The sequence below is a fragment of the Pseudorca crassidens genome, assembly GCF_039906515.1.
Source record: "Pseudorca crassidens isolate mPseCra1 chromosome 1 unlocalized genomic scaffold, mPseCra1.hap1 SUPER_1_unloc_10, whole genome shotgun sequence".
Classification (NCBI taxonomy): Eukaryota; Metazoa; Chordata; class Mammalia; order Artiodactyla; family Delphinidae; genus Pseudorca; species Pseudorca crassidens.
The window spans coordinates 274,277-301,113 of record NW_027135938.1 but is presented as its reverse complement, the minus strand read 5'-3'; positions in this window follow the sequence as shown (position 1 = coordinate 301,113).

Sequence of the window (26,837 nt, the reverse complement as noted above, 5' to 3'; positions counted from 1 at the left end):
GCATGTAAAGCATAGGAAAAGAGGCAGAACGTCCACAATGATGCACTTTGCCAAAAAGGGCATATACGTTTTTTCCTGAATATATTCAGGAAAAAATGCATACGCCCTTTTTGGCCAACCAAGTAAGCTTGCAAAGGAAATCTGCACTACAATGAAGTCTCACTGCCCCTCATTCAAAAGGGACATCTGAAAAAAGTGTAAAATCCAGAAAGGCAGGACAGGCCATGGAGAACTGGGAGCCTTGTTATGCTGATGTGCGGGATGCAAATTGCCAACAGCCACTCTGGAGAAGTGTATGGTGTTTCCTGAAACATCTAAAAAGCAAAGCAACAGAGCCTAGGGCACTTCCACTTATGGTCCTATAGCTTAGGGAAATTAAATTCAAAAAGACACAGCCACCCCAAAGTTTGGGACGGCTCTGTTTACAAGAACCTCGTTTACGGTACAAGTTCAATATCACAGAAAGTGAAAAATGGATAAAGAAGTTGTGGTACTTACGTACAATGCAATATCACTCAGCAATGAAATCTATGTCATCAGGCCCATAGCAGCATAATGAGTGGATTCAGGTACGATGATTCTAAGTGAAATAAGTCACACAGAAAAAGAAACATCATAAGATATCACTACTACACGGAATGTAAACTTGGCTACACAGGAACTGAATTACAGAACAGAACAGGGTCTCAAATGTAGAAAACCAACTTATGCTTGCTTAAGGGGAAAGGTGAGTTGGGGTGCTGCATAAAACCAGAGATTGAAATTAGCACAGATACCGTTCCATAAGCCAAATATGTAACAGACAAGAGCTACTCCTTGCTCAACGAAGTGGACTCTACACCCCATATTAAACGCCTAAGATTATACCTGACTAGTAAGAATCTTAAAACCTATGGATTTATATGTCTCCGAAAGAGAATCAAGCGTGTGTACAGCGGCATAAACGCAGCAGTGATAGGATTGGTGAGGTTCGGTGAGCAAATGCAGACCCTTTGAAGTCATATGGCATGGTACCCATTCCATGGGTCTCAACTCTCCAGGTTTAAGGGATTCTTCCTTCAGCTAAAACATGCATGTGGAACCCAGAGTATGATTCACCGTGTGATCGGGAAACGTGTTCAAATGTATCTCAGGTTTCGTCCCCTGGTACTCAGGTGCAACATTCCAGACGCTTTGCTAACACTCTCCCCACTTGGAGAGTCAGTGCCTTTAACCTCCTGCTTGGCCCAGTTTGCAATTTCTGCGGAAAATGAACAGGAATAGGGAGAACCAATGAGAGACTAGCTGGAGGTGTCTGGATGGGCAAATTTAACTCTCATTTCCCACCAGGAAGAGGAATTAACCAAAGGCTCAGCGTGCCATGCCGGAACCACACTAGGGCCTGAAGCAATGCTGCGGTGTTGCGGCCAGCTCACAAGAAAGCGAGTTGAAGAAAGGAGCTCAGGGGCACTGTAGTTCACAAACCTGCAGAGTTAAAAATGACAGCTATCGTCCAAAAATATATTGAAGTAAGGCTGCCAAGAGGACTTGAAAACGGGACAGAATTGCAGGAAACCGATTTCAGGAGGTAGACTGGAATTGCATGCAAAGCATAGGTAAAGAGGCAGAACGTCCAGAATGATGCACTTGGCCAAAAAGGGCGTATGCGTTTTTTCCTGAATATATTCAGGAAATATATTCAGGAAATATATTCAGGAATATATTCTCACTGCCCCACAGTCAAAAGGGCCTTCTGAAAAAAGTGTAAAATCCAGAAAGGCAGGACAGGTCATGGAGAACTGGGAGCCTTGTCATGCTGATGGGCGGGATGTAAATTGCCAACAGCCACTCTGGAGAAGTGTATGGTGTTTCCTGAAACATCTAAAAAACAAAGCAACAGAGCCTGGGGCACTTCCACTTATGGTCCTATAGCTTAGGGAAATTAAAATCAAAAAGACACAGCCACCCCAAAGTTTGGGACGGCTCTGTTTACAAGGACCTCGTTTGCGGTACAAGTTCAATATCACAGAAAGCGAAAAATGGATAAAGAAGTTGTGGTACTTACGTACAATGCAATATCACTCAGCAATGAAATCTATGTCATCAGGCCCATAGCAGCATAATGAGTGGATTCAGGTACGATGATTCTAAGTGAAATAAGTCACACAGAAAAGAAACATCATAAGATATCACTACTACACGGAATGTAAACTTGGCTACACAGGAACAGAATTACAAAACAGAACAGGGTCTCAAATGTAGAAAACCAACTTATGCTTGCTTAAGGGGAAAGGTGAGTTGGGGTGCTGCATAAAACCAGAGATTGAAATTAGCACAGATACCGTTCCATAAGCCAAATATGTAATAGACAAGAGCTACTCCTTGCTCAACGAAGAGGACTCCACACGCCATATTAAACGCCTAAGAATATACCTGACTAGTAAGAATCTTAAAACCTTGGATTTATATGTCTCCAAAAGACAATGAAGCATGTGTACAGAAGCATAAACGCAGCGGTGATAGGATTGGTGAGGATCGGTGAGCAAATGCAGACCCATTGAAGTCATATTGCATGGTACCCATTCCATGGGTCTCAACTCTCCACGTCTAAGGGATTCTTCCTTCAGCTAAAACATGCATGTGGAACCCACAGTATGTTCCACCATGTGATGGGGAATCGTGTTCAAATGTGTCTCAGGTTTCGTCCCCTGGTACTCGGGTGCAACATTCCAGAAGCTTTACTAACACTCTCCCCACTTGGAGAGTCAGGGCCTTTAACATCCTGTTTGGCCCAGTTTGCAATTTCTGCGGAAAATGAACAGGAAGAGGGAGAACCAATGAGAGACTAGCTGGAGGTGTCTGGACGGGCAAATTCAACTCTCATTTCCCACCAGTAAGAGGAATTAACCAAAGGCTCAGCGTGCCATGCCAGAACCACACTAGGGCCTGAAGCATTCCTGCGGTGTTGTGGCCAGCTCACAAGAAAGCGAGTTGAAGAAAGGAGATCAGGGACACTGTAATTCACAAACCTGCAGAGTTATAAATGACAGCTATCGTCCAAAAATATATTGAAGTAAGGCTGCCAAGAGGACTTGAAAGCAGGGCAGAATTGCAGGAAACCGATTTCAGGAGGAAGAGTAGAATTGCATGTAAAGCATAGGAAAAGAGGCAGAACGTCCACAATGATGCACTTGGCCAAAAAGGGCGTATTCGTTTTTTACTGAATATATTCAGGAAAAAACGCATACGCCCTTTTTGGCCAACCAAGCAAGCTTGCAAAGGAAATCTGCACTACAATGAAGTCTCACTGCCCCCCTGTCAAAAGGGCCATCAGAAAAATGTGTAAAATCCAGAAAGGCAGGACAGGCCATGAAGAACTGGGAGCCTTGTTATGCTGATGGGTGGGATGTAAATTGCCAACAGCCACTCTGGAGAAGTGTATGGTGTTTCCTGAAACATCTAAAAAACAAAGCAACAGAGCCTAGGGCACTTCCGCTTATGGTCCTATAGCTTAGGGAAATTAAAATCAAAAAGACACAGCCACCCCAAAGTTTGGGACGGCTCTGTTTACAAGAACCTCGTTTACGGTACAAGTTCAATATCACAGAAAGTGAGAAATGGATAAAGAAGTTGTAGTACTTACGTACAATGCAATGTCACTCAGCAATGAAATCTATGTCATCAGGCCCATAGCAGCATAATGAGTGGATTCAGGTGCGATGATTCTAAGTGAAATAAGTCACACAGAAAAAGAAACATCATAAGATATCACTACTACACGGAATGTAAACTTGGCTACACAGGAACTGAATTACAAAACAGAACAGGGTCTCAAATGTAGAAAACCAACTTATGCTTGCTTAAGGGGAAAGGTGATTTGGGGTGCTGCATAAAACCAGAGATTGAAATTAGCACAGATACCGTTCCATAAGCCAAATATGTAACAGACAAGAGCTACTCCTTGCTCAACGAAGTGGACTCTACACCCCATATTAAACGCCTAAGATTATACCTGACTAGTAAGAATCTTAAAACCTATGGATTTATATGTCTCCGAAAGAGAATCAAGCGTGTGTACAGCGGCATAAACGCAGCAGTGATAGGATTGGTGAGGTTCGGTGAGCAAATGCAGACCCTTTGAAGTCATATGGCATGGTACCCATTCCATGGGTCTCAACTCTCCAGGTTTAAGGGATTCTTCCTTCAGCTAAAACATGCATGTGGAACCCAGAGTATGATCCACCGTGTGATCGGGAAACGTGTTCAAATGTGTCTCAGGTTTCGTCCCCTGGTACTCAGGTGCAACATTCCAGACGCTTTACTAACACTCTCCCCACTTGGAGAGTCAGTGCCTTTAACCTCCTGCTTGGCCCAGTTTGCAATTTCTGCGGAAAATGAACAGGAATAGGGAGAACCAATGAGAGACTAGCTGGAGGTGTCTGGATGGGCAAATTTAACTCTCATTTCCCACCAGGAAGAGGAATTAACCAAAGGCTCAGCGTGCCATGCCGGAACCACACTAGGGCCTGAAGCAATGCTGCGGTGTTGCGGCCAGCTCACAAGAAAGCGAGTTGAAGAAAGGAGCTCAGGGGCACTGTAGTTCACAAACCTGCAGAGTTAAAAATGACAGCTATCGTCCAAAAATATATTGAAGTAAGGCTGCCAAGAGGACTTGAAAACGGGACAGAATTGCAGGAAACCGATTTCAGGAGGTAGACTGGAATTGCATGCAAAGCATAGGTAAAGAGGCAGAACGTCCAGAATGATGCACTTGGCCAAAAAGGGCGTATGCGTTTTTTCCTGAATATATTCAGGAAATATATTCAGGAAATATATTCAGGAATATATTCTCACTGCCCCACAGTCAAAAGGGCCTTCTGAAAAAAGTGTAAAATCCAGAAAGGCAGGACAGGTCATGGAGAACTGGGAGCCTTGTCATGCTGATGGGCGGGATGTAAATTGCCAACAGCCACTCTGGAGAAGTGTATGGTGTTTCCTGAAACATCTAAAAAACAAAGCAACAGAGCCTGGGGCACTTCCACTTATGGTCCTATAGCTTAGGGAAATTAAAATCAAAAAGACACAGCCACCCCAAAGTTTGGGACGGCTCTGTTTACAAGGACCTCGTTTGCGGTACAAGTTCAATATCACAGAAAGCGAAAAATGGATAAAGAAGTTGTGGTACTTACGTACAATGCAATATCACTCAGCAATGAAATCTATGTCATCAGGCCCATAGCAGCATAATGAGTGGATTCAGGTACGATGATTCTAAGTGAAATAAGTCACACAGAAAAGAAACATCATAAGATATCACTACTACACGGAATGTAAACTTGGCTACACAGGAACAGAATTACAAAACAGAACAGGGTCTCAAATGTAGAAAACCAACTTATGCTTGCTTAAGGGGAAAGGTGAGTTGGGGTGCTGCATAAAACCAGAGATTGAAATTAGCACAGATACCGTTCCATAAGCCAAATATGTAATAGACAAGAGCTACTCCTTGCTCAACGAAGAGGACTCCACACGCCATATTAAACGCCTAAGAATATACCTGACTAGTAAGAATCTTAAAACCTTGGATTTATATGTCTCCAAAAGACAATGAAGCGTGTGTACAGAAGCATAAACGCAGCGGTGATAGGATTGGTGAGGATCGGTGAGCAAATGCAGACCCATTGAAGTCATATTGCATGGTACCCATTCCATGGGTCTCAACTCTCCACGTCTAAGGGATTCTTCCTTCAGCTAAAACATGCATGTGGAACCCACAGTATGTTCCACCATGTGATGGGGAATCGTGTTCAAATGTGTCTCAGGTTTCGTCCCCTGGTACTCGGGTGCAACATTCCAGAAGCTTTACTAACACTCTCCCCACTTGGAGAGTCAGGGCCTTTAACATCCTGTTTGGCCCAGTTTGCAATTTCTGCGGAAAATGAACAGGAAGAGGGAGAACCAATGAGAGACTAGCTGGAGGTGTCTGGACGGGCAAATTCAACTCTCATTTCCCACCAGTAAGAGGAATTAACCAAAGGCTCAGCGTGCCATGCCAGAACCACACTAGGGCCTGAAGCATTCCTGCGGTGTTGTGGCCAGCTCACAAGAAAGCGAGTTGAAGAAAGGAGATCAGGGACACTGTAATTCACAAACCTGCAGAGTTATAAATGACAGCTATCGTCCAAAAATATATTGAAGTAAGGCTGCCAAGAGGACTTGAAAGCAGGGCAGAATTGCAGGAAACCGATTTCAGGAGGAAGAGTAGAATTGCATGTAAAGCATAGGAAAAGAGGCAGAACGTCCACAATGATGCACTTGGCCAAAAAGGGCGTATTCGTTTTTTACTGAATATATTCAGGAAAAAACGCATACGCCCTTTTTGGCCAACCAAGCAAGCTTGCAAAGGAAATCTGCACTACAATGAAGTCTCACTGCCCCCCTGTCAAAAGGGCCATCAGAAAAATGTGTAAAATCCAGAAAGGCAGGACAGGCCATGAAGAACTGGGAGCCTTGTTATGCTGATGGGTGGGATGTAAATTGCCAACAGCCACTCTGGAGAAGTGTATGGTGTTTCCTGAAACATCTAAAAAACAAAGCAACAGAGCCTAGGGCACTTCCGCTTATGGTCCTATAGCTTAGGGAAATTAAAATCAAAAAGACACAGCCACCCCAAAGTTTGGGACGGCTCTGTTTACAAGAACCTCGTTTACGGTACAAGTTCAATATCACAGAAAGTGAGAAATGGATAAAGAAGTTGTAGTACTTACGTACAATGCAATGTCACTCAGCAATGAAATCTATGTCATCAGGCCCATAGCAGCATAATGAGTGGATTCAGGTGCGATGATTCTAAGTGAAATAAGTCACACAGAAAAAGAAACATCATAAGATATCACTACTACACGGAATGTAAACTTGGCTACACAGGAACTGAATTACAAAACAGAACAGGGTCTCAAATGTAGAAAACCAACTTATGCTTGCTTAAGGGGAAAGGTGATTTGGGGTGCTGCATAAAACCAGAGATTGAAATTAGCACAGATACCGTTCCATAAGCCAAATATGTAACAGACAAGAGCTACTCCTTGCTCAACGAAGTGGACTCTACACCCCATATTAAACGCCTAAGATTATACCTGACTAGTAAGAATCTTAAAACCTATGGATTTATATGTCTCCGAAAGAGAATCAAGCGTGTGTACAGCGGCATAAACGCAGCAGTGATAGGATTGGTGAGGTTCGGTGAGCAAATGCAGACCCTTTGAAGTCATATGGCATGGTACCCATTCCATGGGTCTCAACTCTCCAGGTTTAAGGGATTCTTCCTTCAGCTAAAACATGCATGTGGAACACAGAGTATGATCCACCGTGTGATCGGGAAACGTGTTCAAATGTGTCTCAGGTTTCGTCCCCTGGTACTCAGGTGCAACATTCCAGACGCTTTACTAACACTCTCCCCACTTGGAGAGTCAGTGCCTTTAACCTCCTGCTTGGCCCAGTTTGCAATTTCTGCGGAAAATGAACAGGAATAGGGAGAACCAATGAGAGACTAGCTGGAGGTGTCTGGATGGGCAAATTTAACTCTCATTTCCCACCAGGAAGAGGAATTAACCAAAGGCTCAGCGTGCCATGCCGGAACCACACTAGGGCCTGAAGCAATGCTGCGGTGTTGCGGCCAGCTCACAAGAAAGCGAGTTGAAGAAAGGAGCTCAGGGGCACTGTAGTTCACAAACCTGCAGAGTTAAAAATGACAGCTATCGTCCAAAAATATATTGAAGTAAGGCTGCCAAGAGGACTTGAAAACGGGACAGAATTGCAGGAAACCGATTTCAGGAGGTAGACTGGAATTGCATGCAAAGCATAGGTAAAGAGGCAGAACGTCCAGAATGATGCACTTGGCCAAAAAGGGCGTATGCGTTTTTTCCTGAATATATTCAGGAAATATATTCAGGAAATATATTCAGGAATATATTCTCACTGCCCCACAGTCAAAAGGGCCTTCTGAAAAAAGTGTAAAATCCAGAAAGGCAGGACAGGTCATGGAGAACTGGGAGCCTTGTCATGCTGATGGGCGGGATGTAAATTGCCAACAGCCACTCTGGAGAAGTGTATGGTGTTTCCTGAAACATCTAAAAAACAAAGCAACAGAGCCTGGGGCACTTCCACTTATGGTCCTATAGCTTAGGGAAATTAAAATCAAAAAGACACAGCCACCCCAAAGTTTGGGACGGCTCTGTTTACAAGGACCTCGTTTGCGGTACAAGTTCAATATCACAGAAAGCGAAAAATGGATAAAGAAGTTGTGGTACTTACGTACAATGCAATATCACTCAGCAATGAAATCTATGTCATCAGGCCCATAGCAGCATAATGAGTGGATTCAGGTACGATGATTCTAAGTGAAATAAGTCACACAGAAAAGAAACATCATAAGATATCACTACTACACGGAATGTAAACTTGGCTACACAGGAACAGAATTACAAAACAGAACAGGGTCTCAAATGTAGAAAACCAACTTATGCTTGCTTAAGGGGAAAGGTGAGTTGGGGTGCTGCATAAAACCAGAGATTGAAATTAGCACAGATACCGTTCCATAAGCCAAATATGTAATAGACAAGAGCTACTCCTTGCTCAACGAAGAGGACTCCACACGCCATATTAAACGCCTAAGAATATACCTGACTAGTAAGAATCTTAAAACCTTGGATTTATATGTCTCCAAAAGACAATGAAGCGTGTGTACAGAAGCATAAACGCAGCGGTGATAGGATTGGTGAGGATCGGTGAGCAAATGCAGACCCATTGAAGTCATATTGCATGGTACCCATTCCATGGGTCTCAACTCTCCACGTCTAAGGGATTCTTCCTTCAGCTAAAACATGCATGTGGAACCCACAGTATGTTCCACCATGTGATGGGGAATCGTGTTCAAATGTGTCTCAGGTTTCGTCCCCTGGTACTCGGGTGCAACATTCCAGAAGCTTTACTAACACTCTCCCCACTTGGAGAGTCAGGGCCTTTAACATCCTGTTTGGCCCAGTTTGCAATTTCTGCGGAAAATGAACAGGAAGAGGGAGAACCAATGAGAGACTAGCTGGAGGTGTCTGGACGGGCAAATTCAACTCTCATTTCCCACCAGTAAGAGGAATTAACCAAAGGCTCAGCGTGCCATGCCAGAACCACACTAGGGCCTGAAGCATTCCTGCGGTGTTGTGGCCAGCTCACAAGAAAGCGAGTTGAAGAAAGGAGATCAGGGACACTGTAATTCACAAACCTGCAGAGTTATAAATGACAGCTATCGTCCAAAAATATATTGAAGTAAGGCTGCCAAGAGGACTTGAAAGCAGGGCAGAATTGCAGGAAACCGATTTCAGGAGGAAGAGTAGAATTGCATGTAAAGCATAGGAAAAGAGGCAGAACGTCCACAATGATGCACTTGGCCAAAAAGGGCGTATTCGTTTTTTACTGAATATATTCAGGAAAAAACGCATACGCCCTTTTTGGCCAACCAAGCAAGCTTGCAAAGGAAATCTGCACTACAATGAAGTCTCACTGCCCCCCTGTCAAAAGGGCCATCAGAAAAATGTGTAAAATCCAGAAAGGCAGGACAGGCCATGAAGAACTGGGAGCCTTGTTATGCTGATGGGTGGGATGTAAATTGCCAACAGCCACTCTGGAGAAGTGTATGGTGTTTCCTGAAACATCTAAAAAACAAAGCAACAGAGCCTAGGGCACTTCCGCTTATGGTCCTATAGCTTAGGGAAATTAAAATCAAAAAGACACAGCCACCCCAAAGTTTGGGACGGCTCTGTTTACAAGAACCTCGTTTACGGTACAAGTTCAATATCACAGAAAGTGAGAAATGGATAAAGAAGTTGTAGTACTTACGTACAATGCAATGTCACTCAGCAATGAAATCTATGTCATCAGGCCCATAGCAGCATAATGAGTGGATTCAGGTGCGATGATTCTAAGTGAAATAAGTCACACAGAAAAAGAAACATCATAAGATATCACTACTACACGGAATGTAAACTTGGCTACACAGGAACTGAATTACAAAACAGAACAGGGTCTCAAATGTAGAAAACCAACTTATGCTTGCTTAAGGGGAAAGGTGATTTGGGGTGCTGCATAAAACCAGAGATTGAAATTAGCACAGATACCGTTCCATAAGCCAAATATGTAACAGACAAGAGCTACTCCTTGCTCAACGAAGTGGACTCTACACCCCATATTAAACGCCTAAGATTATACCTGACTAGTAAGAATCTTAAAACCTATGGATTTATATGTCTCCGAAAGAGAATCAAGCGTGTGTACAGCGGCATAAACGCAGCAGTGATAGGATTGGTGAGGTTCGGTGAGCAAATGCAGACCCTTTGAAGTCATATGGCATGGTACCCATTCCATGGGTCTCAACTCTCCAGGTTTAAGGGATTCTTCCTTCAGCTAAAACATGCATGTGGAACCCAGAGTATGATCCACCGTGTGATCGGGAAACGTGTTCAAATGTGTCTCAGGTTTCGTCCCCTGGTACTCAGGTGCAACATTCCAGACGCTTTACTAACACTCTCCCCACTTGGAGAGTCAGTGCCTTTAACCTCCTGCTTGGCCCAGTTTGCAATTTCTGCGGAAAATGAACAGGAATAGGGAGAACCAATGAGAGACTAGCTGGAGGTGTCTGGATGGGCAAATTTAACTCTCATTTCCCACCAGGAAGAGGAATTAACCAAAGGCTCAGCGTGCCATGCCGGAACCACACTAGGGCCTGAAGCAATGCTGCGGTGTTGCGGCCAGCTCACAAGAAAGCGAGTTGAAGAAAGGAGCTCAGGGGCACTGTAGTTCACAAACCTGCAGAGTTAAAAATGACAGCTATCGTCCAAAAATATATTGAAGTAAGGCTGCCAAGAGGACTTGAAAACGGGACAGAATTGCAGGAAACCGATTTCAGGAGGTAGACTGGAATTGCATGCAAAGCATAGGTAAAGAGGCAGAACGTCCAGAATGATGCACTTGGCCAAAAAGGGCGTATGCGTTTTTTCCTGAATATATTCAGGAAATATATTCAGGAAATATATTCAGGAATATATTCTCACTGCCCCACAGTCAAAAGGGCCTTCTGAAAAAAGTGTAAAATCCAGAAAGGCAGGACAGGTCATGGAGAACTGGGAGCCTTGTCATGCTGATGGGCGGGATGTAAATTGCCAACAGCCACTCTGGAGAAGTGTATGGTGTTTCCTGAAACATCTAAAAAACAAAGCAACAGAGCCTGGGGCACTTCCACTTATGGTCCTATAGCTTAGGGAAATTAAAATCAAAAAGACACAGCCACCCCAAAGTTTGGGACGGCTCTGTTTACAAGGACCTCGTTTGCGGTACAAGTTCAATATCACAGAAAGCGAAAAATGGATAAAGAAGTTGTGGTACTTACGTACAATGCAATATCACTCAGCAATGAAATCTATGTCATCAGGCCCATAGCAGCATAATGAGTGGATTCAGGTACGATGATTCTAAGTGAAATAAGTCACACAGAAAAGAAACATCATAAGATATCACTACTACACGGAATGTAAACTTGGCTACACAGGAACAGAATTACAAAACAGAACAGGGTCTCAAATGTAGAAAACCAACTTATGCTTGCTTAAGGGGAAAGGTGAGTTGGGGTGCTGCATAAAACCAGAGATTGAAATTAGCACAGATACCGTTCCATAAGCCAAATATGTAATAGACAAGAGCTACTCCTTGCTCAACGAAGAGGACTCCACACGCCATATTAAACGCCTAAGAATATACCTGACTAGTAAGAATCTTAAAACCTTGGATTTATATGTCTCCAAAAGACAATGAAGCGTGTGTACAGAAGCATAAACGCAGCGGTGATAGGATTGGTGAGGATCGGTGAGCAAATGCAGACCCATTGAAGTCATATTGCATGGTACCCATTCCATGGGTCTCAACTCTCCACGTCTAAGGGATTCTTCCTTCAGCTAAAACATGCATGTGGAACCCACAGTATGTTCCACCATGTGATGGGGAATCGTGTTCAAATGTGTCTCAGGTTTCGTCCCCTGGTACTCGGGTGCAACATTCCAGAAGCTTTACTAACACTCTCCCCACTTGGAGAGTCAGGGCCTTTAACATCCTGTTTGGCCCAGTTTGCAATTTCTGCGGAAAATAAACAGGAAGAGGGAGAACCAATGAGAGACTAGCTGGAGGTGTCTGGACGGGCAAATTCAACTCTCATTTCCCACCAGTAAGAGGAATTAACCAAAGGCTCAGCGTGCCATGCCAAAACCACACTAGGGCCTGAAGCATTCCTGCGGTGTTGTGGCCAGCTCACAAGAAAGCGAGTTGAAGAAAGGAGATCAGGGGCACTGTAATTCACAAACCTGCAGAGTTATAAATGACAGCTATCGTCCAAAAATATATTGAAGTAAGGCTGCCAAGAGGACTTGAAAGCAGGGCAGAATTGCAGGAAACCGATTTCAGGAGGAAGAGTAGAATTGCATGTAAAGCATAGGAAAAGAGGCAGAACGTCCACAATGATGCACTTGGCCAAAAAGGGCGTATTCGTTTTTTACTGAATATATTCAGGAAAAAACGCATACGCCCTTTTTGGCCAACCAAGCAAGCTTGCAAAGGAAATCTGCACTACAATGAAGTCTCACTGCCCCCCTGTCAAAAGGGCCATCAGAAAAATGTGTAAAATCCAGAAAGGCAGGACAGGCCATGAAGAACTGGGAGCCTTGTTATGCTGATGGGTGGGATGTAAATTGCCAACAGCCACTCTGGAGAAGTGTATGGTGTTTCCTGAAACATCTAAAAAACAAAGCAACAGAGCCTAGGGCACTTCCGCTTATGGTCCTATAGCTTAGGGAAATTAAAATCAAAAAGACACAGCCACCCCAAAGTTTGGGACGGCTCTGTTTACAAGAACCTCGTTTACGGTACAAGTTCAATATCACAGAAAGTGAAAAATGGATAAAGAAGTTGTAGTACTTACGTACAATGCAATGTCACTCAGCAATGAAATCTATGTCATCAGGCCCATAGCAGCATAATGAGTGGATTCAGGTGCGATGATTCTAAGTGAAATAAGTCACACAGAAAAAGAAACATCATAAGATATCACTGCTACATGGAATTTAAACTTGGCTACACAGGAACTGAATTACAAAACAGAACAGGGTCTCAAATGTAGAAAACCAACTTATGCTTGCTTAAGGGGAAAGGTGATTTGGGGTGCTGCATAAAACCAGAGATTGAAATTAGCACAGATACCGTTCCATAAGCCAAATATATAATAGAGAAGAGCTACTCCTTGCTCAACGAACTGGACTCTACACCCCATATTAAACCCCTAAGAATATACCTGACTAGTAAGAATCTTAAAACCTATGGATTTCTATGTCTCCGAAAGAGAATCAAGCGTGTGTACAGCGGCATAAACGCAGCAGTGATAGGATTGGTGAGGTTCGGTGAACAAATGCAGACCCTTTGAAGTCATATTGCATGGTACCCATTCCATGGGTCTCAACTCTCCAGGTTTAACAGATTCTTCCTTCAGCTAAAACATGCATGTGGAACCCAGAGTATGATCCACCGTGTGATCGGGAAATGTGTTCAAATGTATCAGTTTTCGTCCCCTGGTACTCGGGTGCAACATTCCAGACGCTTTACTAACACTCTCCCCACTTGGAGAGTCAGTGCCTTTAACCTCCTGTTTGGCCCAGTTTGCAATTTCTGCGGAAAATGAACAGGAATAGGGAGAACCAATGAGAGACTAGCTGGAGGTGTCTGGACGGGCAAATTTAACTCTCATTTCCCACCAGGAAGAGGAATTAACCAAAGGCTCAGCATGCCATGCCAGAACCACACTAGGGCCTGAAGCAATGCTCCGGTGTTGCGGCCAGCTCACAAGAAAGCGAGTTGAAGAAAGGAGCTCAGGGGCACTGTAATTCACAAACCTGCAGAGTTATAAATGACAACTATCGTCCAAAAATATATTGAAGTAAGGCTGCCAAGAGGATTTGAAAGCGGGGCAGAATTGCAGGAAACCGATTTCAGGAGGTAGACTGGAATTGCATGTAAAGCATAGGAAAAGAGGCAGAACGTCCACAATGATGCACTTGGCCAAAAAGGGCGTATGCGTTTTTTCCTGAATATATTCAGGAAATATATTCAGGAAATATATTCAGGAATATATTCTCACTGCCCCACAGTCAAAAGGGCCTTCTGAAAAAAGTGTAAAATCCAGAAAGGCAGGACAGGTCATTGAGAACTGGGAGCCTTGTCATGCTGATGGGCGGGATGTAAATTGCCAACAGCCACTCTGGAGAAGTGTATGGTGTTTCCTGAAACATCTAAAAAACAAAGCAACAGAGCCTGGGGCACTTCCACTTATGGTCCTATAGCTTAGGGAAATTAAAATCAAAAAGACACAGCCACCCCAAAGTTTGGGACGGCTCTGTTTACAAGGACCTCGTTTGCGGTACAAGTTCAATATCACAGAAAGCGAAAAATGGATAAAGAAGTTGTGGTACTTACGTACAATGCAATATCACTCAGCAATGAAATCTATGTCATCAGGCCCATAGCAGCATAATGAGTGGATTCAGGTACGATGATTCTAAGTGAAATAAGTCACACAGAAAAGAAACATCATAAGATATCACTACTACACGGAATGTAAACTTGGCTACACAGGAACAGAATTACAAAACAGAACAGGGTCTCAAATGTAGAAAACCAACTTATGCTTGCTGAAGGGGAAAGGTGAGTTGGGGTGCTGCATAAAACCAGAGATTGAAATTAGCACAGATACCGTTCCATAAGCCAAATATGTAATAGACAAGAGCTACTCCTTGCTCAACGAAGAGGACTCCACACACCATATTAAACGCCTAAGAATATACCTGACTAGTAAGAATCTTAAAACCTTGGATTTATATGTCTCCAAAAGAGAATGAAGCATGTGTACAGAAGCATAAACGCAGCGGTGATAGGATTGGTGAGGATCGGTGAGCAAATGCAGACCCATTGAAGTCATATTGCATGGTACCCATTCCATGGGTCTCAACTCTCCACGTCTAAGGGATTCTTCCTTCAGCTAAAACATGCATGTGGAACCCAGAGTATGATCCACCATGTGATCGGGAAACGTGTTCAAATGTGTCTCAGGTTTCGTCCCCTGGTACTCGGGTGCAACATTCCAGACGCTTTACTAACACTCTCCCCACTTGAAGAGTCAGTGCCTTTAACCTCCTGTTTGGCCCAGTTTGCAATTTCTGCGGAAAATGAACAGGAATAGGGAGAACCAATGAGAGACTAGCTGGAGGTGTCTGGACGGGCAAATTTAACTCTCATTTCCCACCACGAAGAGGAATTAACCAAAGGCTCTGCGTGCCATGCCGAACCACACTAGGGCCTGAAGCAATGCTGCGGTGTTGCGGCCACCTCACAAGAAAGCGAGTTAAAGAAAGGAGCTCAGGGGCACTGTAATTCACAAACCTGCAGAGTTATAAATGACAGCTATCGTCCAAAAATATATTGAAGTAAGGCTGCCAAGAGGACTCGAAAACGGGGCAGAATTGCAGGAAACCGATTTCAGGAGGTAGACTGGAATTGCATGTAAAGCATAGGAAAAGAGGCAGAACGTCCACAATGATGCACTTGGCCAAAAAGGGCGTATGCGTTTTTTCCTGAATATATTCAGGAAATATATTCAGGATATATATTTAGGAATATATTCTCACTGCCCCACAGTCAAAAGGGCCTTCTGAAAAAAGTGTAAAATCCAGAAAGGCAGGACAGGCCATGGAGAACTGGGAGCCTTGTCATGCTGATGGGCGGGATGTAAATTGCCAACAGCCACTCTGGAGAAGTGTATGCTGTTTCCTGAAACATCTAAAAAACAAAGCAACAGAGCCTAGGGCACATCCACTTATGGTCCTATAGCTTAGGGAAATTAAAATCAAAAAGACACAGCCACCCCAAAGTTTGGGACGGCTCTGTTTACAAGAACCTCGTTTACGGTACAAGTTCAATATCACAGAAAGCGAAAAATGGATAAAGAAGTTGTGGTACTTACGTACAATGCAATATCACTCAGCAATGAAATCTATGTCATCAGGCCCGTAGCAGCATAATGAGTGGATTCAGGTACGATGATTCTAAGTGAAATATGTCACACAGAAAAAGAAACATCATAAGATATCACTACTACACGGAATGTAAACTTGGCTACACAGGAACTGAATTACAAAACAGAACAGGGTCTCAAATGTAGAAAACCAACTTATGCTTGCTTAAGGGGAAAGGTGAGTTTTGGTGCTGCATAAAACCAGAGATTGAAATTAGCACAGATACCGTTCCATAAGCCAAATATGTAATAGACATGAGCTACTCCTTGCTCAACGAAGTGGACTCAACGCCCCATATTAAATGCCTAAGAATATACCTGACTAGTAAGAATCTTAAAACCTATGGATTTATATGTCTCCGAAAGAGAATCAAGCGTGTGTACAGCGGCATAAACGCAGCAGTCTTAGGATTGGTGAGGTTCGGTGAGCAAATGCAGACCCTTTGAAGTCATATTGCATGGTACCCATTCCATGGGTCTCAACTCTCCAGGTTTAAGGGATTCTTCCTTCAGCTAAAACATGCATGTGGAACACAGAGTATGATCCACCGTGTGATCGGGAAACGTGTTCAAATGTGTCTCAGGTTTCGTCCCCTGGTACTCGGGTGCAACATTCCAGACGCTTTACTAACACTCTCCCCACTTGGAGAGTCAGTGCCTTTAACCTCCTGTTTGGCCCAGTTTGCAATTTCTGCGGAAAATGAACAGGAATAGGGAGAACCAATGAGAGACTAGCTGGAGGTGTCTGGACGGGCAAATTTAACTCTCATTTCCCACCAGGAAGAGGAATTAACCAAAGTCTCAGCGTGCCATGCCGGAACCACACTAGGGCCTGAAGCAATGCTGCGGTGTTGCGGCCAGCTCACAAGAAAGCGAGTTGAAGAAAGGAGCTCAGGGTCACTGGAATTCAAAAACCTGCAGAGTTATAAATGACAGCTATCGTCCAAAAATATATTGAAGTAAGGCTGCCAAGAGGACTAGAAATCGGGGCAGAATTGCAGGAATCTGATTTCAGGAGGTAGACTGGAATTGCATGTAAAGCATAGGAAAAGAGGCAGAACGTCCACAATGATGCACTTGGCCAAAAAGCGCGTATGCGTTTTTTCCTGAATATATTCAGGAGAAAACGAATACGTCCTTTTTGGCCAACCAAGCAAGCTTGCAAAGGAAATCTGCACTACAATGAAGTCTCACTGCCCCCCGGTCAAAAGGGCCATCTGAAAAAAGTGTAAAATCCAGAAAGGCAGGACAGGCCATGGAGAACTGGGAGCCTTGTTATGCTGATGGGCGGGATGGAAATTGCCAACAGCCTCTATGCAGAAGTGTATGGTGTTTCCTGAAACATCTAAAAAACAAAGCAACAGAGCCTAGGGCACTTCCACTTATGGTCCTATAGCTTAGGGAAATTAAAATCAAAAAGACACAGCCACCCCAAAGTTTGTGACAGCTGTGTTTACAAGAACCTCGTTTACGGTACAAGTTCAATATCACAGAAAGGGAAAAATGGATAAAGAAGTTGTGGTACTTACTTACAATGCAATATCACTCAGCAATGAAATCTATGTCATCAGGCCCATAGCAGCATAATGAGTGGATTCAGGTACGATGATTCTAAGTGAAATAAGTCACACAGAAAAAGAAACATCATAAGATATCACTACTACACGGAATGTAAACTTGGCTACACTGGAACTGAATTACAAAACAGAACAGGGTCTCAAATGTAGAAAACCAACTTATGCTTGCTTAAGGGGAAAGGTGAGTTGGGGTGCTGCATAAAACCAGAGATTGAAATTAGCACAGATACCGTTCCCTAAGCCAAATATGTAACAGACAAGAGCTACTCCTTGCTCAACGAAGTGGACTCTACACCCCATATTAAACGCCTAAGATTAAACCTGACTAGCAAGAATCTTAAAACCTATGGATTTATATGTCTCTGAAAGAGAATCAAGCATGTGTACAGCGGCATAAATGCCGCAGTGATAGGATTGGTGAGGTTCGGTGAACAAATGCAGACCCTTTGAAGTCATATTGCATGGTACCCATTCCATGGGTCTCAACTCTCCAGGTTTAAGGGATTCTTCCTTCAGCTAAAACATGCATGTGGAACCCAGAGTATGATCCACCGTGTGATCGGTAAACGTGTTCAAATGTGTCAGTTTTCATCCCCTGGTACTCGGGTGCAACATTCCAGACGCTTTACTAACACTCTCCCCACTTGGAGAGTCAGTGCCTTTAACCTCCTGTTTGGCCCAGTTTGCAATTTCTGCGGAAAATGAACAGGAATAGGGAGAACCAATGAGAGACTAGCTGGAGGTGTCTGGACGGGCAAATTTAACTCTCATTTCCCACCAGGAAGAGGAATTAACCAAAGGCTCAGCGTGCCATGCCGGAACCACACTAGGGCCTGAAGCAATGCTGCGGTGTTGCGGCCAGCTCACAAGAAAGCGAGTTGAAGAAAGGAGCTCAGGGGCACTGTAATTCACAAACCTGCAGAGTTATAAATGACAGCTATCGTCCAAAAATATATTGAAGTAAGGCTGCCAAGAGGACTTGAATGCGGGGCACAATTGCTGGAAACCGAATTCAGAAGGTACACGGGAGTCGCTCTTAAAGCATAGGAAAAGAGACAGAACTTGGAAAATAATGCACTTGGCAAAAAAGGGCATATGTGTTTTATCCAGAGCTCTCATAACCGAGGGGAGGAGATTCCCAGCAGGCTCCAACTGCCACCTGAGTGCTCACGTTGCCAAGGCAACGTGAGGAAGCCAGGCATGAGTTACCTCATAGCAGAGGTCCCACCTCACAGAAGGGTGAGAAACCCAGCCAATATCAGACTCTCACCAGAGGGCCCACATCACCAAGGGGATGGGAACCAGGCAGGAGTGTCTTCACACCAGTGGGGCCACATCATCGAAAGGTGAGCTACTCAGCACATGTGTCCTCAAACCAGAGGACCCACATCACCAAGGGCCTCGGAGTGAGGCAGGCAGGAGTAGCCTCACAACACTGGGCCCATAGAATAAAAAAGTGAGGAATCCAGCAGTTGGAACCTCCCAGCAGGCAGCCCAGAGCACCGAGGCTATGGGATCCAGGCCACAGTGAACTCACAGAAGAGGGCCCATGTCATGAAATTGAGCCACCCAGCCATTGGGACCTCAGAGCAGGAGGCCCACATTCCCATGGGGATATAAATCTGGTAGGAGTGTCCTCGTACCACTGAGAACGTATCAGAAAATTTTGGGCGACCAGCAGTTAGGGCCTGACGCCAGAGGACCCTCATCACCAAGGGAAGGAGGCTCCCAGCAGGCTCCAACTGCCACCAGAGGGTGACGTCGCCAAGGCGATGTGTGTCAACCAGGCACGAATGACCTCACAGCAGAGGGCCCACCTCAGAGAAGTGTGACGAACCCAGTCAGGATCAGACTCGCACCAGAGGGCCCACATCACCAAATGGATTGGAACCAGGCAGGAGTGTCCTCACATGAGTAGGGCCACATCATCTAAAGGTGAGGAACCCAGAACATGTGGCTTCAAACCATAGGACACCCATCACCGAGGGGCTGGGAGTGAGGCAGGCAGGAGGAGCCTCACAACAGAGGGCCCCAAAATAAGAAAAGTGAGGAATCCAGCAGTTGGAACTTCCCAGCAGGCGGCCCAGAGCACAGAGGCTAGGGGATCCAAGCCAGAGTGAAGTAACACCAGAGAGCCCACATCATGAAACTGTGAGCAACCCAGACATTGGGACCTCAGAGCAGAAGGCCCACATTCTCATGGTGATGGGAACATGACAGGAGTGTTCTGGCATCACTGGGCTCACATCAGAAAACGTGGGGTGCTCAGAAGTTAGGGCCTGACGCTAGAGGGCACTCATCACCGAGGGGAGGAGGCTCCCAGCAGGCTCCAGCTGCCACCAGAGGGCCAACGTCACCAAGGCGATGTGTGCCAGGCCGGCAGGAGTGACCTCACAGCAGAGGGCCCACCTCACAGAAGGGTGAGGAACACAGCCAGGATCAGACTCTCACCAGAGGGCCCACATCACCAAGGGGATGGGAACCAGGCAGGAGTGTCCCCACACCAGTGGGACAACATCATCGAAAGGTGAGGATCCCAGCACATGTAGCCTCAAACCAGAGGAACCACATCACCAAGGGGTTCGGAATGAGGCTGGCAGGACCGGCCTCACAACACAGGGTCCATAGAATATAAAAGTTGAGGAATCCAGCAGTTGGAACCTCCCAGCAAGCAGCCCAGAGCACCGAGGCTATGGGATCCAGGCCGCAGTGAACTCACAGCAGAGGGCCCACATCATGAACCTGTGAGCAGCCCAGCCGTTGGGACCTCAGAACAGAAGGCCCACAACCATTGGGATGGGAACCTGGCAGGAGTGGCTTCGCACCACTTAGCACATATCAGAAAATGTTAGGAGCCCAGCAGTTAGGGCCTGACGCCAGGGGGCCCTCATAACTGAGGGGAGGAGACTCCCAGCAGGTTCCAACTGCCAACAGAGGGCCCACGTCTACAAGGTGGCATGCGCCAGCCAGGCAGTAGTGACCACACAGCAGAGGGCCTATCTCACAGAAGGGTGAGGAACCGAGGTAGGATGAGACTCTCGCCAGAGGGCCCACAACACCAAGGGGATGGGAACCAGTCAGGACTGTCCTCCCACCAGTGGGGCCACATCATCGAAAGGTGAGGAACCCAGCACATGCGGCCTCATATCAGAGGACATACATCACAAAGGGGATGGGAGTGAGGCAGGTAGGAGTAGCCTAAAAACAGAGGGCCCAAAGAATTAAAAAGGTGAGGAATCCAGCATTTGGAACCTCCCAGCAGGCGGCCGAGAGCACAGAAGCTATGGAATGCAGGCAGGAGTGAACTAACACCAGAGAGCCCACATCATGAAACTGTGAGCAACCCAGGCGTTGGGACCTCAGAGCAGAAAGCCCACATCCCCATGGGGATGGGAACCTGACAGGAGTGTCCTGGCATCACTGGGCTCACATCAGAAAACGTGGGGAGCCCAGCAGTTAGGGCCTGATGCTAGAGGGCCGTCATCACCGAGGGCAGGAGGCTCCCAGCAGGTTCCATGTGTCAACAGAGGGCCCACGTCGCCAAGGTGATGTGTGCAAGTCAGGCAGGATTGACCTCACAGCAGAGGGCCTACGTCACAGAAGAGTGACGAACCCAGCCAGGATAAGACTGTCACCAGAAGGCCCACATCACCAAGGGGATGGGAACCAGGCAGGAGTGTCCTCACACCAGTGGGGCCACATCATTGAAAGTTGCGGAACCCAGCACATGTGGTTCAAACCAGAGGACCCACATCACGAAGGGGTTGTGAGTGAGGCAGGCAGGAGGAGTATCGCAACACAGGACCCATAGAATACAAAAGTTGAGGAATCGAGCAGTTGGAACCTCCCAGCAGGCGGCCCAGAGCACAGAGGCTATGGCATCCAGGCCAGAGTGAACTAACAGCAGAGAGCCCACATCATGAAACTGTGAACAACCCAGCCGTTGGGACCTCAGAGCAGAAGTCCCACATCCCAATGGGGATGTGAACCTGGATGGAGTGTCTTCGCACCACTGGGCGCACATCACAAAATGTGGGGAGCCCAGCCGTTAGGGCCTGACGCCAGAGGGCCCTCATCACCGAGGGGAGGAGGCTCCCAGCAGGCTCCAAGTGCCACCAGAGGGCTCATGTCCACAAGGCGAGGTGAGCAAGCCAGGCAGGAGTGACCTCACAGCAGACGGCCCACCTCACAGAAGGGTGAGGAACCCTGCCAGGATCAGACTCTCAACAGAGGGCCCACATCACCAAGGGGATGTGAACCAGGCAGGAGTCTCCTAAGACCATTGGTCCCACATCATCGAAAGGTGAGGAACCCAGCACATGTGGCCTCAAACCAGAGGACACACATCACGAAGGGGCTGGGAGTGAGGCAGGCAGGAGGATCCTCACAACAGAGGGCCTAAAAGATTAAAAAAGTGAGGAATCCAGCAGTTGGAACCTCCCAGCAGGTGGCCAAGAGCACAGAGGCTATGGGATCCAGGCCACAGTGAACTAACACCAGAGAGCCCACATCATGAAACTGTGATCAACCCAGCCGTTGGAACCTCAGAGCAGAAGGACCACATCCCCATGGAGATGGGAACCTAAGAGGAGTGCCCGAGCATCACTGGGCTCACTAAGAAAAGTTGGGGAGCCCAGCAGTTAGGGCCTGACGTCAGAGGGCCCTCATCACAGATGTGAGGAGGCTCCCAGCAGGGTCCAAGTGCCACCAGAGGGCTCATGTCAACAAGGCGAGGTGAGCAAGCCAGGCAAGAGTTACCTGATAGTAGAGGGCCCACCTCACAGATGGGTGAGGAACCCAGCCAGGATCAGACTCTCACCAGAGGGCCCACATCACAAAGGGGATGGGAACCAGTCAGGATTATCCTCACACTAGTGGGGCCTCATCATCTTAAGGTGAGGAACCCAGCACATGTGTCCTCAAACCAGAGGACCCACATCACCAAGGGCCTTGGAGTGAGGCAGGCAGGAGTAGCCTCACAACACAGGGCACATAATATAAAAAACGTGAGGATTCCAGCATTTAGACCTTCCAGCAGGTGGCTCAGAACACCGAGGCTATGGGATCCAGGCCGCAGTGAACTCACAGCAGAGGGCCCACATCATAAAACTGTGAGCAACCCAGGCGTTGGGACCTCAGCGCAGAAGGCCCACATCCCCATGGGAATGGGAACCTGGCTGGAGTGTCCTCGCACCACTGGGCGCACATCAGAAAATGTGGGGAGCCCACCATTTAGGGCCTGACGCCAGAGGGCCGTCATCACCGAGAGGAGGAGGCACCCTGCACGCTCCAACTGCCACCAGATGTCTCACATCTCCAAGGTGACGTGTGCCAGCCAGGCAGGAGTGACCTCACAGCAGAGGGCCTACCTCACAGAACGTTGAGGAACCCAGCCAGGATCAGACTCTCGCCAGAGGGCCCACCTCACCAAGGGGATGGGAACCAGGCAGGAGTGTCCTCACACGAGTGGGGCCACATCATCGAAAGGTGAGGAACGCAGCACATGTGGCCTCAAGCCATAGGACAGTCATCACCAAGGGGCTGGCAGTGAGGCAGGCAGGAGGAGCCTCACAACAGAGGGCACATAGAATAAAAAAGTTGAGGAATCCAGCAGTTGGAACCTCCCAGCAGGCGGCCGAGAGCACAGAAGCTATGGGATGCAGGCAGGAGTGAACTAACAGCAGAGAGCCCACATCATGAAACTGTGAGCAACTCAGGCGTTGGGACCTCAGAGCAGAAGGCCCACATCCCAATGGGGATGTGAACCTGGATGGAGTGTCCTCGCACCACTGGGCGCACATCACAAAATGTGGGGAGCCCAGCCGTTAGGGCCTGACGCCAGAGGGCCCTCATCACCGATGGGAGGAGGCTCCCAGCAGGCTCCAAGTGCAACCAGAGGGCTCATGTCCACAAGGCGAGATGAGCAAGCCAGGCAGGAGTGACCTCACAGCAGACGGCCCACCTCACAGATGGGTGAGGAACCCTGCCAGGATCAGACTCTCAACAGAGGGCCCACATCACCAAGGGGATGTGAACCAGGCAGGAGTCTCCTAAGTCCATTGGTCCCACATCATCGAAAGGTGAGGAACCCATAAAGGTGGCCACAAACCAGAGGACCCACATCACCAAGGGGTTGAGAGTGAGGTAGGTGTCTGGACGGGCATATTTAACACTCATTTCCCACCAGGAAGAGGAATTAACCAAAGGCTCAGCATGCCCTGCCAGAAGCAGATTAGGGCCTGAAGCAGTCTTGCGGGTTTGCGGCCAGCTCACAAGAAAGCGAGTTGAAGAAAGGAGCTCAGCGGCCCTGTAATTCACAAACCTGCAGAGTTATAAATGACAGATAACATCCAAAAATATATTGAAGTAAGGCTGCGAAGAGGATTTGAAAGCGGGGCAGAATTTCAGGAAACCGATTTCAGGAGGTAGATTGGATTTGCATTTGAAGCATAGGAAAAGAGGCAGAACATCAACAATGATGCACTTGGCAAAAAAGGGCGTATGAGTTTGTTCCTGAATATATTCAGGAAAAAACGCATACGCCCTTTTTGGCAAACCAAGCAAGCTTGCAATGGAAATCCGAACTACTATGAAGTGTCACTTCCCCCCGGTCTAAAGGGCCATCTGAAAAAAGTGTAAAATGCAGAAAGGCAAGACAGGCCATGGGGATAAAGGAGCCTTGTTATGCTGATGGGCGGGATGTAAATTGCCAACAGCCACTCTGGAGAAGTGTATGGTGTTTCCTGATACATCTGAGAAACAAAGCAACAGAGTCTAGGGCATTTCCACTTATGGTCCTATAGCTTAGGGAAATTAAAATCAAAAAGACACAGCCACCCCAAAATTTGGGACGGCTCTGTTTACAGGAACCTCTTCTACGGTACAAGTTAAGTATCCCAGAGAGCAAATAATTGATAAAGAAGTTGCGGTACTTAACGTACAACAGAATACCACTCAGCAATGAAATCTGTGTCACCAGGCCTGTACCAGCATAATGAGTGGATTGAGGCACGATGATTCCAAGTGAAATAAGTCACACAGAAAAAGAAACATCATAAGGTATCACTAATACATGGAATGTAAACTTGGCTACACATGAACTGAATTACAAAACAGAACAGGGTCTCAAGTTTAGAAAACCAACTTATGCTTGCTTAAGGGGAAAGGTGAGTTGGGGTTCTGCATAAAACCAGAGTTTGAAATTAGCACAGATACCGTTCCATAAGCCAAATATGTAATAGACAAGACCTACCCCTTGCTCAACGAAATGGACTCAACAATGAGGTATCACCTCACACCTGTTAGAATGGGCATCATCTGAAAATCTACAAACAACAATTGCTGGAAAGGGTGTGGGGAAAAGGAAGCCTCTTCCACTATTGTTGGGAATATAAATTGATACAGTCACTATGGAGAACAATATGGAGTTTCTTAAGAAACTAATCATAGAATTACCATATGATACAGCAATCCCAGTACTGGACATATACCCAGACAAAACCATAAATCAAAAAGAGACATTCACCGCAATGTTCATTGCATCACTATTTACAATATCGAGGTAATGGAAGCAACCTAAATGCCCACAGACAGACGAATGCATAAAGATGTGGTACATATATAAAATGGAATATTACTAAGCCATGAAAGGAATGAAATTGGGTCATTTGTAGAGACGTCGATGGATCTAGAGACTGTCATACAGAGTGAAGTAAGTCAGAAAGAGAAAAACAAATCTTGTATATTCATGCATATATGTGGAACCTAGAAAAACTGTACAGATTAACCGTTTTGCAAGGCATAAATAGAGCAACAGATGTAGACAACAATCGTATGGACAACAAGGGGGGAAAGCTCTTGGGGGGGTGGTGGTGGGAGGAGCTGAGAGATTGGGATTGGCATGTAAACATTTATATGTATAAAATAGATAACCAATAAGAACCTGCTGTATAAAAATATAAAATAAAATTCAAAATTAAAAAGAAATAAGATTTAAAAAATAAAACAGAAAAAACAATTATTCCCTTCACATACATGTATTTATATGAATAAATTATTTCCATGCTTATATCTGTAAATACAAAAAAGAGGAATAAAATCTACCTTGAACCAAAAACGAAAAAGAGAAAAAAAAAAACAGAACCCACCAGTTACTCAGAGGAAAACCGTATCAGGGCACTTGCTCCAGTTGTAAAAATTCTGAAGTTGGTCAGTGGTGGGGAATCGTCTCCCATTCAGCCAGCAGCTCCCACACAACAAGCGTCCTCATTGCAAAGCTGGGGCACCGTGCCGAGGCATCTGTGAGTGAACGTGAGCTGAGCCCCAGGCCAGTTGCTGCTGAACTGTCCCCACCCTTCCCAGGTAAAACACCTGAATATATACAAGGACTTGAAAGCCTAGAGGAAGGGCCATGGAGCCACATGAGTGACAGCATGCCAGCTGACTTGGTGCCTGCAGGCCAGCCAGGATGGTCCTGGCCCTGGGTGCTCTTCTGGAAGATTTCCATTTCCCTGCCTGAGATACCCGTCCTGTCCCTGCCCCCACTGCTTTTTTCCTTCCTCACCTCTGCCCAGGGAGAAATTCCAGCAGCAGGTATGGGTGACACATCCTCTTCTTTAGCAGGTGGCAGCCTGGCAACTGCTGCAGAAAGTCCAGCAGAGCCCCACTCACACTGGGCCACCCACAAAGCCGTGGCCTCTCCCTCCCTCCCACCAGCCCAGCCCCGAGACTGCTGACAGGGCAGAGAAAATGGCATCAGGCACAGCTGCAGGGGCTCTTGCTGCCTGGAGTGGTATTTATATTGATCTCAACCCAGGCACACCTGGGGAGGGCTGGCCGGCATGGTAAGGCTGCCCAGGTCAGCCAATCATCACACCTCAGGGGCTCACAGTTGCAGAAAATGGAACTTGCTGAACCGGCCAGGTCCAAGGAACAGGTGTGGGCTCCTGAGAGTCAGGATAGACAAGGGGCTGCAGCTTTGGCTTGTTTTCTAATCATTTTATCTGGCCCATGAGTGGGAGACAACTTCAAGAAAACCCTCTCCTAATGAGAGGAACCCAGGAGTCAGGGAGAGGAGGGGTGGGTGGTGGTTGGAGACAGAGGCTTGGTGCCCCGGGTGCAGTGGAAGT